This window comes from Podarcis tiliguerta, assembly GCF_965153285.1.
Source record: "Podarcis tiliguerta genome assembly, chromosome: 2".
NCBI lineage: Eukaryota > Metazoa > Chordata > Lepidosauria > Squamata > Lacertidae > Podarcis > Podarcis tiliguerta.
The window spans coordinates 117,783,969-117,798,182 of record NC_139535.1 but is presented as its reverse complement, the minus strand read 5'-3'; positions in this window follow the sequence as shown (position 1 = coordinate 117,798,182).

Here is a 14,214-nt window from a genome sequence, read left to right as displayed (position 1 = left end):
ATCAACACCTGGAGGGTACCACGCTAGGTATTCCTGGAATATTGGGTGCATCCAACATGCTTTCTTCATTCTTTAAGGCCTGGTTCAGCTCCTCTTGTGGCAGGCTAATTTGCCCTAGCACACAGTTGGCATTCAGTGGTGTATCCTCCCCAGTGTGTATGTGTGTATTGTTATCTTCAGTCTTACCTGTTTTGTGTTTTTATGTGCATTTCCGTAAGCATCATTCCAGTCTCACGCTAGTGCAGAAAGAAATCTCCAGTCACTTCCATGTGGACGTACTGCACACACAAGTCCAGCTTCCTGCATGTATACATGTTTGGAACCCACTGCCAATTGCAGCTTCCCAATTGCACATGGCCAAATAGATTCATGAATAATCTTCAAACATCATAATGTATACATGATGGTGCATGCAATCTGTACATTCGAAGGAAAACCTGGGGAGCGATTCTTGGTCATTGCGTCTCAGTCTTGTTTTGTGTGTCCTTTCTCTGTCCATACAAGTTCAGATGGTTGCTCTGTTTAAATTAGGATGCAAAGAACACCTTACAAGCAGTCAGATTGTTACGTTACCAAGCCCAGTGCCATGTACTCTGCCCAGCAAAGCATGTGCTCTCCTGCTGAGCTGTGACACTAGTAGGGGCTCCTAATGAGGAAATAACGTGAATCACAACTGTTTTCATTTGGAAAGGCCAGGCAGTTTTTAGCCAGTGAAGTAGTGAAGCTTGAAAACACGCCAGCAGCTCTTAATATACTCTTACATCTCTGAACTGTGAAGGAACCAAATATGTTTGTAAATACCTCATTACTTTTTAATCCAGCCTTTAGGGAGGAGGCAGGCACGGAGTGGGAGGCAGGAGGTGGAAGGCGAGAGGCATGGAGTCCACAGGTGGTTGTGTCATTTGGAGTTTGTACTGCCGTGTACTCGTGTCGTGTATTGGTATGCATAACTATGCCTCTTTCCAAACATGGAGCCAAAGTTTGTACAATCCATTATCAACAGATTTTCTCCATGAACTCAGCCCCCTATTGCAGCCGATGGCACGAGAAGCATCATTATGTGACTCTTTGCTGTCAAGATCCTGTTTCACTGCCTCCATTCATTTCAGGCATCAGATCATACATAGCATCGAAAGGCATAAATCCCCACGTCAGTGGCAATTCCTGACCGGTTGCTGGAACGCTACTTGTTTCTGCATCTACTGTTGTGAGAAACACAAAGCTGTGTGTGTGTGTGTGTGTGTGTGCAGATGTCAAGGGTGTGCATGCACATCTATTTGTATGTGTGAGTACGTATGCATGTAGTTGCTAGGTGTGGCAAGGGTGTGTGCAGTGTGTATGTGTAATTCAGACAGTACATGGCAGAGGGGACGCGGGTGGCGCTGTGGTCTAAACTTCCAAGCCTCTTGAGTTTGCTGATCGGAAGGTCAGCCGTTCAAATCTGTGTGACAGTGGTGGTGAACTCCCGTTGCTCTGTCCCAGCTCCTGCCAACCTAGCAGTTCGAAAGCATATCAGCGTGAGTAGATAAATAAGTACCGCTGCAGCAGGAAGGTAAATGGCATTTTCGTGCGCTCTGGCTTCTGTCACGGTGTTCCGTTGCGCCAGGAGCATTTTAGTCATGCTGGCTACATGACCTGGAAAGCTGTCTGTGGACAAACACTGGCTTCCTCGGCCAGAAAGTGGAGATGTGTGCCACGCCCCTTAGTTGCCCTTGACTGGATTAACTGTTCAGGGGTCCTTTACCTACACAGCAGAGGTTGCAGGAGTTGGCAGAGGCCGATGAGCTGGTAGGAGGTCTTGCCTGTGAGTGCAGTCTGGGAAATCAGAGACGGGAATTGCGACAGCAACTTCTTCTGCCCAGGGACTAGAGAGCTGTGCCTGCAGATGAGGTCAGATTACAGGAAGCTAGAAGGAACTGTCACCACTCCTGGGGAATCACCCCCTGCCCTGCCACCCTCTGGACTATCAGCCATTCATTGTTGTCATTATCTATAGAATGTCTGTATTCTGTGAAGAAGCAACAGGCCACTGGAGGACGGGTTGAGAAGGGGGCAGCAGCTAAGTCTACTTCGCCACGGCAGGGTTGCTCCCTTTGCAGTCGTACAAACCCACACCCTGCCCACGTTTGGCTGCACCCTTGGCCAGGGTGAAGACTTCTTCATATTTTTATATATTTAAATTAAATAAATGAATAAATGAAAAACTGGAGAGAATTCGTTTTTTGGAAAGGGGTGACTTATGAGTGTTGAATGTGGCATCACTTTGAAGTTTTATTACAAACAAGTGGCGTATAAATTGGGTGAAATAAAAGAAAAATGATTATCATTATCATCACCATCATTATTATTATTATTTAGCCTATATATTGCTTAATTGCCAAGGTGGCTACTCAGCCGTTCACAAGTATAAAACCAATTACAAAACATACAAACAAGCATCCATAAAACACACAATACAAATATACTTTTTAATTTTTTAAATGTTAACGTATCTAGATGTGGTGTTAGGAACATAATGAGCTATGTTACATCATCAGCTCAAGCTATTTGTCCCTCTCTCCCAAAACTGGATCTAAGCGGACCAGCAGCAACTTGGTCTCAAGGGTTGTCTTTTTTGGAGGATTGTCTGTCTTATTCAGCCACTCAACTTCAAGGCACGGGCAAAGAGCTCTCTGACGCTCATTTCAAGACAAGAGCAAATGGCTCCCAAATCCATGTGAACAGGTAAGGAGAGTGGTTGTGTGTGTTCTTACAGACCTCTGCCATTAGATCTACATTATGCTGGAGCTTTGTTCACAGAGAAACACAAAGGCTCTGCAAAAAGGTGTGTGTTACATTGTGCAGGCATTGTGGATAAGGATTTGGGGTAGTCTGTGCTTGTCACTTGTTACAACACAGGAACTAGCCAACCAGTGCGCTGCCTGTTCCACACAACAATCAAATTGCACTGGTTCGCTACAAGAGCTAGTGCTTTGAGAGTTCTGGGGGTGGGGGGAGCCTTGCAGCAGATACAAAATGGGAATGGCAATAGAAGTATTTGCAGAAACTCCTCCCATCCCCCTGCCCCTTTGGTCCTGCTGCCAGGCCATTTTGTTTCCAGAGCTCTCAAAGCACAAGCTTCTATACCATGGTTAGGCAAACTAAGGCCCGAGGGCTGGATCCAGCCCAGTTGCCTTCTAAATCTGGCCCAGATTTGTCTGGCTACAAAGTGGTTGGCATACACCCTTTCAGAGTTGGTTACATTGGTTGAAACCCTAAACCCAAATAGCTGGAAATATATTTCACTTATATCAGTGGGTCTTAGCTCTAAGTAAACATGCTGAGATGGATTCTAGAGCATGGGTAGGCAAACTAAGGCCCGGGGCCCGGATCTGGCCCAAACACCTTCTAAATCCGGCCCGCAGCCGGTCCGGGAATCAGCGTGTTTTTACATGAGTAGAATGTGTCCTTTTATTTAAAATGCATCTCTGGGTTGTTTGTGGGGCATAGGAATTTGTTATCCCCCCCAAAAAAAATAGTCCGGCCCCCCACAAGGTCTGAGGGACAGTGGACCGGCTCCCTGCTGAAAAAGTTCACTGACCCCTGTTCTATACTCAAGTTGTGTGTTAATTGCACTATTAAGTGAGCCATAGTAGTCAATCTTTATTGTTATGATGACAGATCAGTCAGCATTAAGCAGAAAGCACCAGAGGTGGGACAAGAGCAAATCAGATGGAAGATGCCATCATCTGTGAAACGGAAGCCCTGTGCACAAGAAGGTGGTCACTATAGCTACCCTTCAGATACGTTGGCTCTATTCTATAGCAGTTTAACTGCCACAGTTTCCCCCAAAGACTTGTGGGAAATGTGGTTTGGCATTAGAAGAGGGGAGCTGAGAATTCTGTCTCAGAGATCCCTTGCCCATCTCACAGAACTACAGTTCCTGGGGTTCCCTGTGGAGCAGGAATGACTGCAAAGACAGTTTTAAGTTTTGTAGCGCAGCTGTGCCATAAAAATCTGCATCTTGTTTTAAAATAAAAACACAGCATAAACTTCAAGGGAGAATATAGAAGCCAACAAGCAAGCTTCCCAATTGCTGCTCTGACATATTTTAGTGTGGTGCAATTCTTTTGTGCTTGCAAGATGTTGTCAAATATTAAATATAATGCTTGTGTCAATTCAAAGATCCTCTGTGGTACATATGAGCTTCTCTGTAGCCAAACAGATTCTTGCTGGTCCAATCTTCTTTTCTCTCTTCCAGCATTTCATCAGAAGGAGCTGGCTGTTGTTGCTAGCGATTCCTTTTCTCTATGCTCCAGTGGATTCTTTTCACCATGAAACCAAGTGGAACCATCACCAGAAAAGAGTTTGCGTAACCTCTGGCTCTGTGTCACTGATGTGTCACTGTGTCCCTAGCTGGGCTAGACCAGCCCAGGAGATGAGAGGGGTGTGTGTGCAGTAATTTGTGGGACTTGAGTCCATGGCTAGCTATGGAGGTGCCTCTTCGCATGTTAATCTTTGGCTGTGTACTCACCACACTTTATTCTATAAACAATGGAGACTGAGTACTTGCTTGTTTCCATGTACTCCACACACAATCAAGATCTGTTGCATATTTTTTGCCCCGAAAGTGGTTTCATTCTGGAAAGAAAAGCTTGTTGCAGGTTGATTCTGCATTGCCCTGCAGTGTGTCCATTTGAAAACAGATGAAAACAAATGTTGACAGTCCCACTGATGTCGGGTATATCAGTGTCCTCCCAATAACGCTGTGGGTAGGCAGACACCAAGACTCAATCAGCACTTCCTCCTCCATTCATCTTCTAGGGCAGGTGCAGCGGGGGGGGGGGGGGGGGAAGTCTGCCTGTGCAATAATGGACATCTGGCTCTGCTCAGACTCCTGGCTTGTTTTTTCGACTCTGACTCCCTGGGACAACTCCTGGTTCTCCTCTGCTACCTCGTGTCCAAGCCTTTAACCAAGACACCATCCATTTTAGAAGTAACACATGCCAATCAATATTCAGTCTGCAGGCTGTACATGCAGACAGCACACAACTGATCTATCCAGAGCTTTGCAGAAAGGAAGGAGGAGTGTTAATGTGGGATGATTGTTAACGTGGGATGCACTAAAAGTAGTGACACCACCAAACATCAGAACATAACATTGGTCCCACTCCTAATGCTCATCTCTATTATGAAATGAGTGGCATTTCTGTCCCCAAAAAATTACTCTCCAAATTGGAATGTAAACTGGGTTTTTTTTTGCACATTGTTATAATTCAGCAGACATACCAAAAGCCTGTTGCTTTCCGTGTGCAAAAGCTACTTTATGTCAATCCCTTTTAATTCTAACTGAAGTTTTCATTGATTGCTGTGAACTATGCCACCAAACCCCTTGTCCAACAAAGCATCATTTCAGTTAGCATTTTCGGTTAGCATTTTCTTTATTTGGCTCCAACACCCAAAACCCTCCCTTGTTCCTAGGGGTGTTTGTATTGTGGGAAGGGGTGAGTTGTGTTTCCAAGTGGCTCTAAGCCACAGCTGGTGCTGGGAATGACAATCCTTAAGGCATAATATGGTCTGCAACACACAAGGCCTTTTGGTGCAGCGTTGTTGCAGGACGGCAGAGGCTCCACTGGGGCCCCGACAAGGGAGGCATGGCCTCGGTGCCCTTTCCTACAAATGGGGATGCAGGCTTGGGACTCGGGCTGTGCCAGGGGGTGGAGCGGAAAAGCTTCCTTTGGGTACGCTTCATGGCCATTTAAGCAGGCCTCGCCTGGGGCCCTACCTGCCTTCCCTTCATCGGGCTCCTCACCTGCCCACCCTTGGTTTAAGCTAATAGTCAAGGACTTTGCTGTGGTTACGGTGGTCACCGTTTTATGGGGCCAAGTAGGAATTTGTCCACTGGGCAGATTGGCTCCAACCTGGTGGTTTTGCCTACCTCGTAGCAATCATCAGAACTGGGTTGGGCATCGGGACAATCCGTTGTCTTGGATGGAGGGGAAATTGTAGTCTGTGCCTGCCCCTCCAAATGCTGGGGTATCTCTTTAAAGGGGTCCAGGGGGAGTGGTCATGTCCACATGCCCAGGAGGGGCCAGGGCTGAAGGAACTCCCACAGACGGCAGTCCCTGAGGGGGTCACCCTATTTGATGTAAGTCTCAGGAGCCCCCACTTGGAGTGACCTACACATCACTTCCGGTGTGCGAGCTTGAAGTATTTTGATTGTCCCATGCCCCAGCCAAACCCCTTTCATCTGTATTCAATGAAGCTGTGGCCTGTTTCGATCCAAACCAATCTTAGCGGTCTTCTATTCATATGGGTTGGGGACTGAGGAGCACAACGCCTGGACCTGCAAACACACCACAACATCTTGAGCCGGGGGAGAGAACTCTCAGAACTCTTACTGAGTACCGGTATGTGGAGTCATTCCTCAGCCAGTTCCAAATTTACTTCGTGGGAGTTTGTCGATTGCTGTGTGAAAGTGTGCTAGGGTTCCTTCTCAGATCTCCACTGTAGGACACGCTGTGGCCAAGTCCCTTCTGGCTTTTCTAGATTCCCTTGGTCACTTTTCCAGAGTTGTGGTGGTGGTAACATCCTCTTTTTTCTTCTTTCCCCAAACCACCCCCATTCCTCCTGCTTTTTCCTGCAAATCAGTGTGCCAGCATTAATCAAAACCTTAGTTTCCCAGGCCCATTAATGATGAGAAACATAAATTGTGCAACAAATTAACTACATGTGGAAGGTATTGAGGGACGTCGCTATGAATCTCCCCCTGGAATGTCCATCAGACTGGGACAATGTATCCCTGTTCAAAGCCGCACTAGCAGTGACAGATAGAGATGATCTTCCCCCAAATGGCCTCTCTCTCTTGCTCTCTCTTCTCATCATCAGCTCTTGCGCAGCGCGTCTTGTGAGCTGACGCATCACGTGAAATTTATCTTCTTGCTTCCCACCGCGAAAGCTTTATTTCCTGAGCCCAGATGTTTGGTTTTGTTGTTGTTTTAATTAGATTCTGTTCAGTTAGTAGTAGTATTGCCTCAAGCAAGTAAAAAAAGAAGAGGTGGGGGATTAGAGGAAGGGAAGGAAGAGGGTTGTAGTGAAAGGAGGAGGAAAGGCTAGAAAGGGGGAGGAAACAGCAGTCTCAGTGCAGAGAGCATTCAAGGTGGTGAAGGAGTTATGGATTGCACATCCAGGACCTTTTGCTGGCAGCAGAAGTAGCCCTCAGTAGCCTTCTAATAGTGCTGTTAACTGCATATGCACCACAGCAGTGCCCCCCAGATGTAGGCGGACTCCAACTCCCATCAGCCCCAGGCAGCATGGATGATGGGAGTTGCTCTCCAGGAACATCAGGAGGGCCATAGGTGACCCATCTGCAGAAGAGGTGCAGCCAGTGGCATGAGCAGGAGGAGCAGGGGACCCTGTGGATCTGAAGGCCATAGCTCAGTAGTAGAGCTTCTGGTTTTTGCATGTGGAAGGACCCAGATTTAATCCTGGCATCTTCAGGTGAGGCTGGGAGAGATCCCTGTCTGAAACCCTGGAGAGTCACTGCCTGTCACTGTAGACAACACTGAGCAGAATGGTCCTGATGTCTGTTTCTGCCTAAGGGCTACTCCACACTTAAAAACTTCCCTCTTGTGGCCTATCCCCACAACACCTACTCACTATGGGCCCTACTAAAGCAAACAGTCTAATTGGACAACGTCTAAAAGATATCGAGCATCAGAACAACCCGGCCACTATAAGGAAATTCTGCCCTTGGTATGTTCATTTCCCACCTCTCCATTTTGATTCTCTGGCCCCATATCTGCACAAACTTATTATCCCCAAATACAGACATGCTTTTACACTTGCAAGACTGGATGTTTTGCCATCTGCGGTAATTGAGGGTCGATTCCCAAAGATCCCGCCTGAGAAACATCTTTGCCCCTGTGGAGATGGTAGCACCGAAACAGCGGCACACGCCCTCCTGTCTTGTACTCTCTACAAAGACCTGAGAAACGAGATCATCACCCCACTCGTACTAACCATCCCAGGGCGCTCAACCACTGCCACAATGTCCTTTCTTCTATCAGATCAAAATGAGCAGATAACAGCAAAGGTTGTGAGGTTCATAGCAGGGGCAATCAGAATAAGGGCCACTAACTGACGGCTGATTCAGGACTTTAAATTGTGCTCTTATATCAAATTTCCTTTTCTGCGTATACTGTAATGTTTTACTGTTGCTATGGCCATTGGCTAATGCAAATAAAGTTTTATCTTATCTATCTATCTAGTCCACACTTCCATTTGCCCTGCCACTTTCTCCCAGGAAATCCTGCTCTTTACCTGCTGAATCAGAGCAAATGTCAACGGGGCTTTCCGTGGATTGGCATTTTCTCTGATTCAGCAGTAAAGAGCAGGTTTTCCCAGGGAAAGCGACAGGGCAAAGGAAAAACTGCTTGGACTTGTACTTTCTAGGCATGGGACAAGCAACGTGTGGATGAGCCCTAAGGCAGCTTCATCTCTGCACTTCCGCCTGCCTCTGGTTTCATTTTGTTCTCCTTGAATTAGTAGTTCAGAGGCAAAACTTCAGATGTATTTTTAAATAACAGCAAAGCCTAAATGCTCCTAAAACAATATTGGAGCGCACACTGGAGCATACATGCATCGTTTAATATACAGAACTATGGACATAAGAGATGCAGAGGAGAACCCAGATCACTCACATCTAGAAACAGGAATATATAATAAAGCCTTCAAAGGGTATGAGCTGTGCTTGCAAACTGCCAGTCATATCCTGGTTTAGAAAACGTCAAAGAAGAAGCGAAGACTTGTAGTGCTAGATCACACTGTTCAAAGGAAAATGCAAAGCATAAGCCCCCAAACTGGCATGGATTCCTATAGTTCATTATTAATTATCATTATGTTTTAATGCAAATTAAATATACTTAAAGCAATCTAAAACAATATTTTACTTAATAAAATCAATAAAGAGCAATGAAAACAACAATATTTGCAATTTTCCTACAGGTAATCCCATTTTTTTAATTTTTAATTTTGCAGATGTCATTGGCATGGTACATCTTACTTTACAATCTTACGCAGTGATCGATTCTATTTCTTTTTCAATAATGGTTGTTCACATAGACTAATATTTCAGGCTGCAATCCTAATCCCATTTACTTGGATTAAGCCTCGCTGAATTCAATAGGACTTCTGAGTAGCAATGTTTAGGATTGTGCTAATAATCATTCTTACATCTTACAGTCTCGCATAAACAAATATGTGTTGGAGATGGTTCCCACCCCCAGCTTCTTTCTTGTTTGTGTAACAAACAAAACCACAGCATAAGTCAAAGCAGTATACAGTGGTGCCTCAGGTTATGAACTTAATTCACTCCGGAGGTCCTTTCTTAACCTGAAACCATTCTTAACCTGAGGCGCGCTTTTGCTAATGGGGCCTCCCGCGGATGCCGCGCTGCTGGCGCACAATTTCCGTTCTCATCCTGGGGCAAAGTTCTCAACCCAAGATACTACTTCCAGGTTAGCAGAGTTTGTAACCCAAAGCATTTGTAATCCGAGGTACCACTGTATCAGTATTGATCCCTATAGTTGTAGCCTCCTCCTCCCACAGAGAAGTCTGCAAACGTGTCTCCAGTGGTTATAGAAGATAAAACTGAAGACCTTACTGATCACCTCCCTAATTTCAACATCCTGAATTGCTGTTGGGGTGGACTCACTGTTGGCACTCGCTTGAAATGCAGCCAGTTCTGGATAAGGTCAGTACAACCAATGATTCAGCAACATCCACTTTGTGTGGGTGTCTCTATGGGAAGCAGAAAGGGTACTTATGGAGGGAGAAAGCAATAACCCAAGTTGGGATGGAGCCAGGGGGGTGTTGGAATTAAAGCCACAACTCTTGCAAGGAATGATCTTTAGTAGCTGGGATATGTTTGTGCAGTAACTACACCATAAAGCACCTTTCATCCTGAACAAGAGACCCCTGGGGCACTTTAGTGTGAATCAAGCAGTGCAAGAACATAAGAGCTGCCAGACAGCATAAGGGCAATGATCCATCTAGCCTGGCATTCAGCTTCTCCAATGGTAATGGAGGCTGGAGAGGAAAGGTCTGAGATGCAATAGGTGGTCTGTCCACTGTGGTTTATACCTGGTATCCAGATGAACTTGAAAATGTAACAAAAGCACATGGGAAGATCTTCACTATTCAAATGCCCTCCAGTGTGGGGGACTTCCTGAAAGCTAGAGCAGTGCTGTGCACCAGGAGTTTCATTTGCAACAGATTGACCCAGACCAGGATGTGTCCCATCTGTGCCAGGGACTCAATGGATGTTTTCTCTGACCATTTACCTAATGGCATTTGATTAATATTTGGAAAGTGCATCATCAGATGCTTGTTGTTGTTGTTTAAACCTTAATGTTATTCCTTCACGTTAAATAAAGACCACCTTTTAGCAGCGGCCAAAAGAGCTCAGTCAAACAAAGGGTTCTTTCAAAATTCTGATGGGAAAGTGAGAGAGCTTTTTACTCAAATACAAAACTCATCACCACCAGATTCACCTTCCTTACGAATGGACCAGGGGTGAGGTGGGGGAGGCAGCTCCAGCAAAGTGGCCTTCAAAATGGATTAGGCCAATTCATGAAGAGACCATCAGTGGATAGTTGCTATGAGATTCCTCCTCCTCCTGTTGACATTTGAAACCCAGACCATGGAGACAAGCAATGTGGAAGGTTTTGTTGCCTCCACATGCTTTCCTGATGGACTTCTCAGAGGTAATGGTTACATGGCTAGGATTCATGTTTTGAAACACCTCTCAGATTTTTTTCAAAAACAACCACAAAATCTTACACAGGTGGAAGCACGCAGGGATGAAATAACGTCACAATTACAAATGAGAAAGAACGGCAAAGCAGGATAGGCTCAGAAATTCATGAAAAATGAACAACGCAAGATGGAATCCTGAATTACACCCCCAGTTGTCACATTTCACATTGGAAGTTACATTGTAAACTTCAACTTTTTGTCCCACATTGAGCAGTTCCGGGGGAAAGCAGATCATAGCACCTAGTAGAAACTTCTTGAATTTCTCCTTCTCCAAACTTCTTTCCAGGTCTCTCGCCCCTGCATACACCTAGAAACACATACACACACAACCTACCATAGCTGCCTGTTTGATAAGGGAGTGTGGGGAGATTGCTTGCAAGCAAAACTGCATCCCACTGCATCCCACAAATTTCTATGGCAGGGATTGGGAACCTCCTCCTTGACCACTGGCTGTATTGACTGAAGCTGGTGAGAGTTGGAGTCCAGGAACATCCAGAGGGCACCACCCTGATCTATGGATTGGGGAAACTAGCATGCTAAATGCCACTATAGCCACCTGCTGTGAGAGAATGGCGGAATCTACATCATACGTTTAATGCACAATTATGCCACTTCTCCCAAAGAATTCTGGAACTGTAGCTTGCCCCTTGCAGAGCTACAATTCCCAGCATTCTTAACAAACTCCAGTTCCCAGGATTCTTTGGGTTAAGCTATTACTGTTAAAGTATAAGAGTGTTTTAAATATGTGGTGTGGATGTGACCTAAGTCTCCTTTGGAAGCTGCAAAGATGCCTGCATTGCAGGGTGTTGGACTAGATGACCCTCGTGATCCCCTCCTTCCAGCTCTACAGTTCTCTGAGTTTCTGATTCAGCACTTGTGGCTGCTCATTGACTCTGTCTTCCATAAACACGGTTTTAACAATGAGTCCATAAGTGACTGTGGAGGCCAATTCTGGACCCACACGTCCTTCCACAGTGGGGACATTAGTTCCCGGATGGGAGTTGATCCTGGTGTGGATTTGCCAAGCATGCCTTCCTCTTAGCACGTTCCTCCCTTGCATTCTGAGTTCGAGTGTCTTCAAAGCCCATGACACTTTTGGTAAAGGCTGTTCTCCAACTGGAGCACTCACAGGCCAGTGTTTCCCAGTTGTCGGTGTTTATACTACATTTTTAAAGATTTGCCTCGAGACAGTCTTTAAACCTCTTTTGTTGACCACCAGCATTACGCTTTCCATTTTCAAGTTCGGAATAGAGGAGTTGATTTGGAAGACGATCATCAGGCATCCGCACATGACCCGTCCAACGAAGTGTGAGCATGACCAGCTGTTGTAGCAGAGGTGCTCAAGGAACTGCCTTCACATTTTCGAGTCACAGCAAGACTCTTGCATTTTTTATGATAGCCATTTCCCCCTTTCTGTTGCAATTTCTTTAGAGCTCCATTTTATCATTCTTTTACCTGCCAGTTCATTGTCCATTGTTAAATAGACTTGTAACAGACCTGTTTTCATAATAATGCAGTGTTATAATGATGGTGGAGGAGGAATGTGGGCTTAATACAGTGGTACCTTGGGTTAAGTACTTAATTCGTTCCGGAGGTCTGTTCTTAACCTGAAAGTGTTCTTAACCTGAAGCACCACTTTAGCTAATGGGGCCTCCCGCTGCTGCTGCGCCGCTGCCATGTGATTTCTGTTCTCATCCTGAAGCAAAGTTCTTAACCCGAGGTACTATTTCTGGGTTAGCGGAGTCTGTAACCTGAGCTACCACTGTAATATGGAAAGACCCGAAGGCTGTAATACTAAGCATGCCTACTAGAAAGTGAACTAATATGGGCTGCTGCTACTCAGAGTAAACATGTGGAAGGATGGGTGTGCTTTGCTGTCATAGTCAAGGGGGGCGGGAATCTTTTCCTGTAATAGGCAGCTGGTGATCTGCTTTGATTTTTGTGCAATTTTTAATTGTATTGTAATTGTTATAAATCACGTTGCTTTTTTAAAAATCAACTTGCAGTAATCAAATAGATAAATAAAATGGGAGAATGGAGTGCAAGTTCACTCCAATGTTTGAGGGATTTTATGCTTGGTTAGTTTTTGTTTGTTTGCAAATCTAAGGGCAAAGAGCATGTCCTCAGTGATGTAAAATATTTCTAGGGTTGCTAACTGCCCAGCACAACCCCTCACCAAACAATATTCTAGTCTGCTGCTGTGCAGTTTGATCTGCGCCCCCCCCCCCCGCCAAATATCATCAGGTGAAACTTTTCACAGCATGGAGATAAAACACGATCCGTCGCCATTGTCATTTATCAAATTATCTCATTTATTTATTACCTCAGATACATATGTAACACCATTTGAATCAACTAATAAATGATGCCCAAACCCTGAGTTGCTCTTAAAAGCACAGCTACAGTGACAGCTTGCAAATTTGGCAACCCTTCGGACTTCAGTGTGTTCCCATTTTTAATGCCTGATTTGTAAGTGAGCCACTATAGGGCATCACTGATAGCAAGCAATGCCATATGTGACATTAATTGCCTCTCTGTTGGGGCTGTTGTGTTACCGCACCAGGCCTGAGCACACAATAATTGCCTAATAACAATAATTAATAGATAATGCAGCCCTATTACAAGACAGCATGAAATCTCATGCTCCTGTACACTGCTCATCTATTGGCCCTCGCCCTGCAGAAACACACACATGAATAATGACTTGGTGTATGTCATGAGAGGGGGAGAAATAAATGCATTAACTGAGTCTATGGTTTTGGTTGATTAAAGTCATCTGACTTTGGCATGCCCACCAATTAATCAATTAAGTACTAAAACTCAGCAAAACCTCAACGCAACATGACACAATTTTCATAATTTTCATTGCAGACAGGTAGATTTCCTTTATTCAGTCAGTTTTAATCTGCAAGCAGTGCTTTGCTCAATGAATGTTTGCAGGCCTAATGATAAGTCTACACTATCCATCATTTTAATGGTACTTCTGTACTGAGATGCAGCAGCAAATGCGGGGACAGGAACTTAAAATGGGACAGCTTCCCACTTCCCCACCCCAAGAATTTTCCAAAAAGAAAATAAAAGTGGGAAGCTCAAGATTGCCTGGCAGTCATTTTGTTGTAGGGGTTTTTTTTTGGGGGGGGGGATTCCATCTGGATGATGCCTTGAGTCACTTTCAATTCTTGGGGTCCTGTATCCCATGGAGATTAGAATCTGACAAGAGGATTTTGTTGAACTAGTCAAATAGGTTTCTTTGCAAGCCAATGGCCTTATACTCAGATAATTGTTCTTCTAGCCCTGCACTGTCTACTCTGAGTTGCAATGACTCCCCAAGGTCAAGGACTGGCTGAGCCGGGATGACAGGAACCCTCTCTTGGGTCCTCATCATCCTGATTCAGCCAGTCCATGACAGAGGAATGC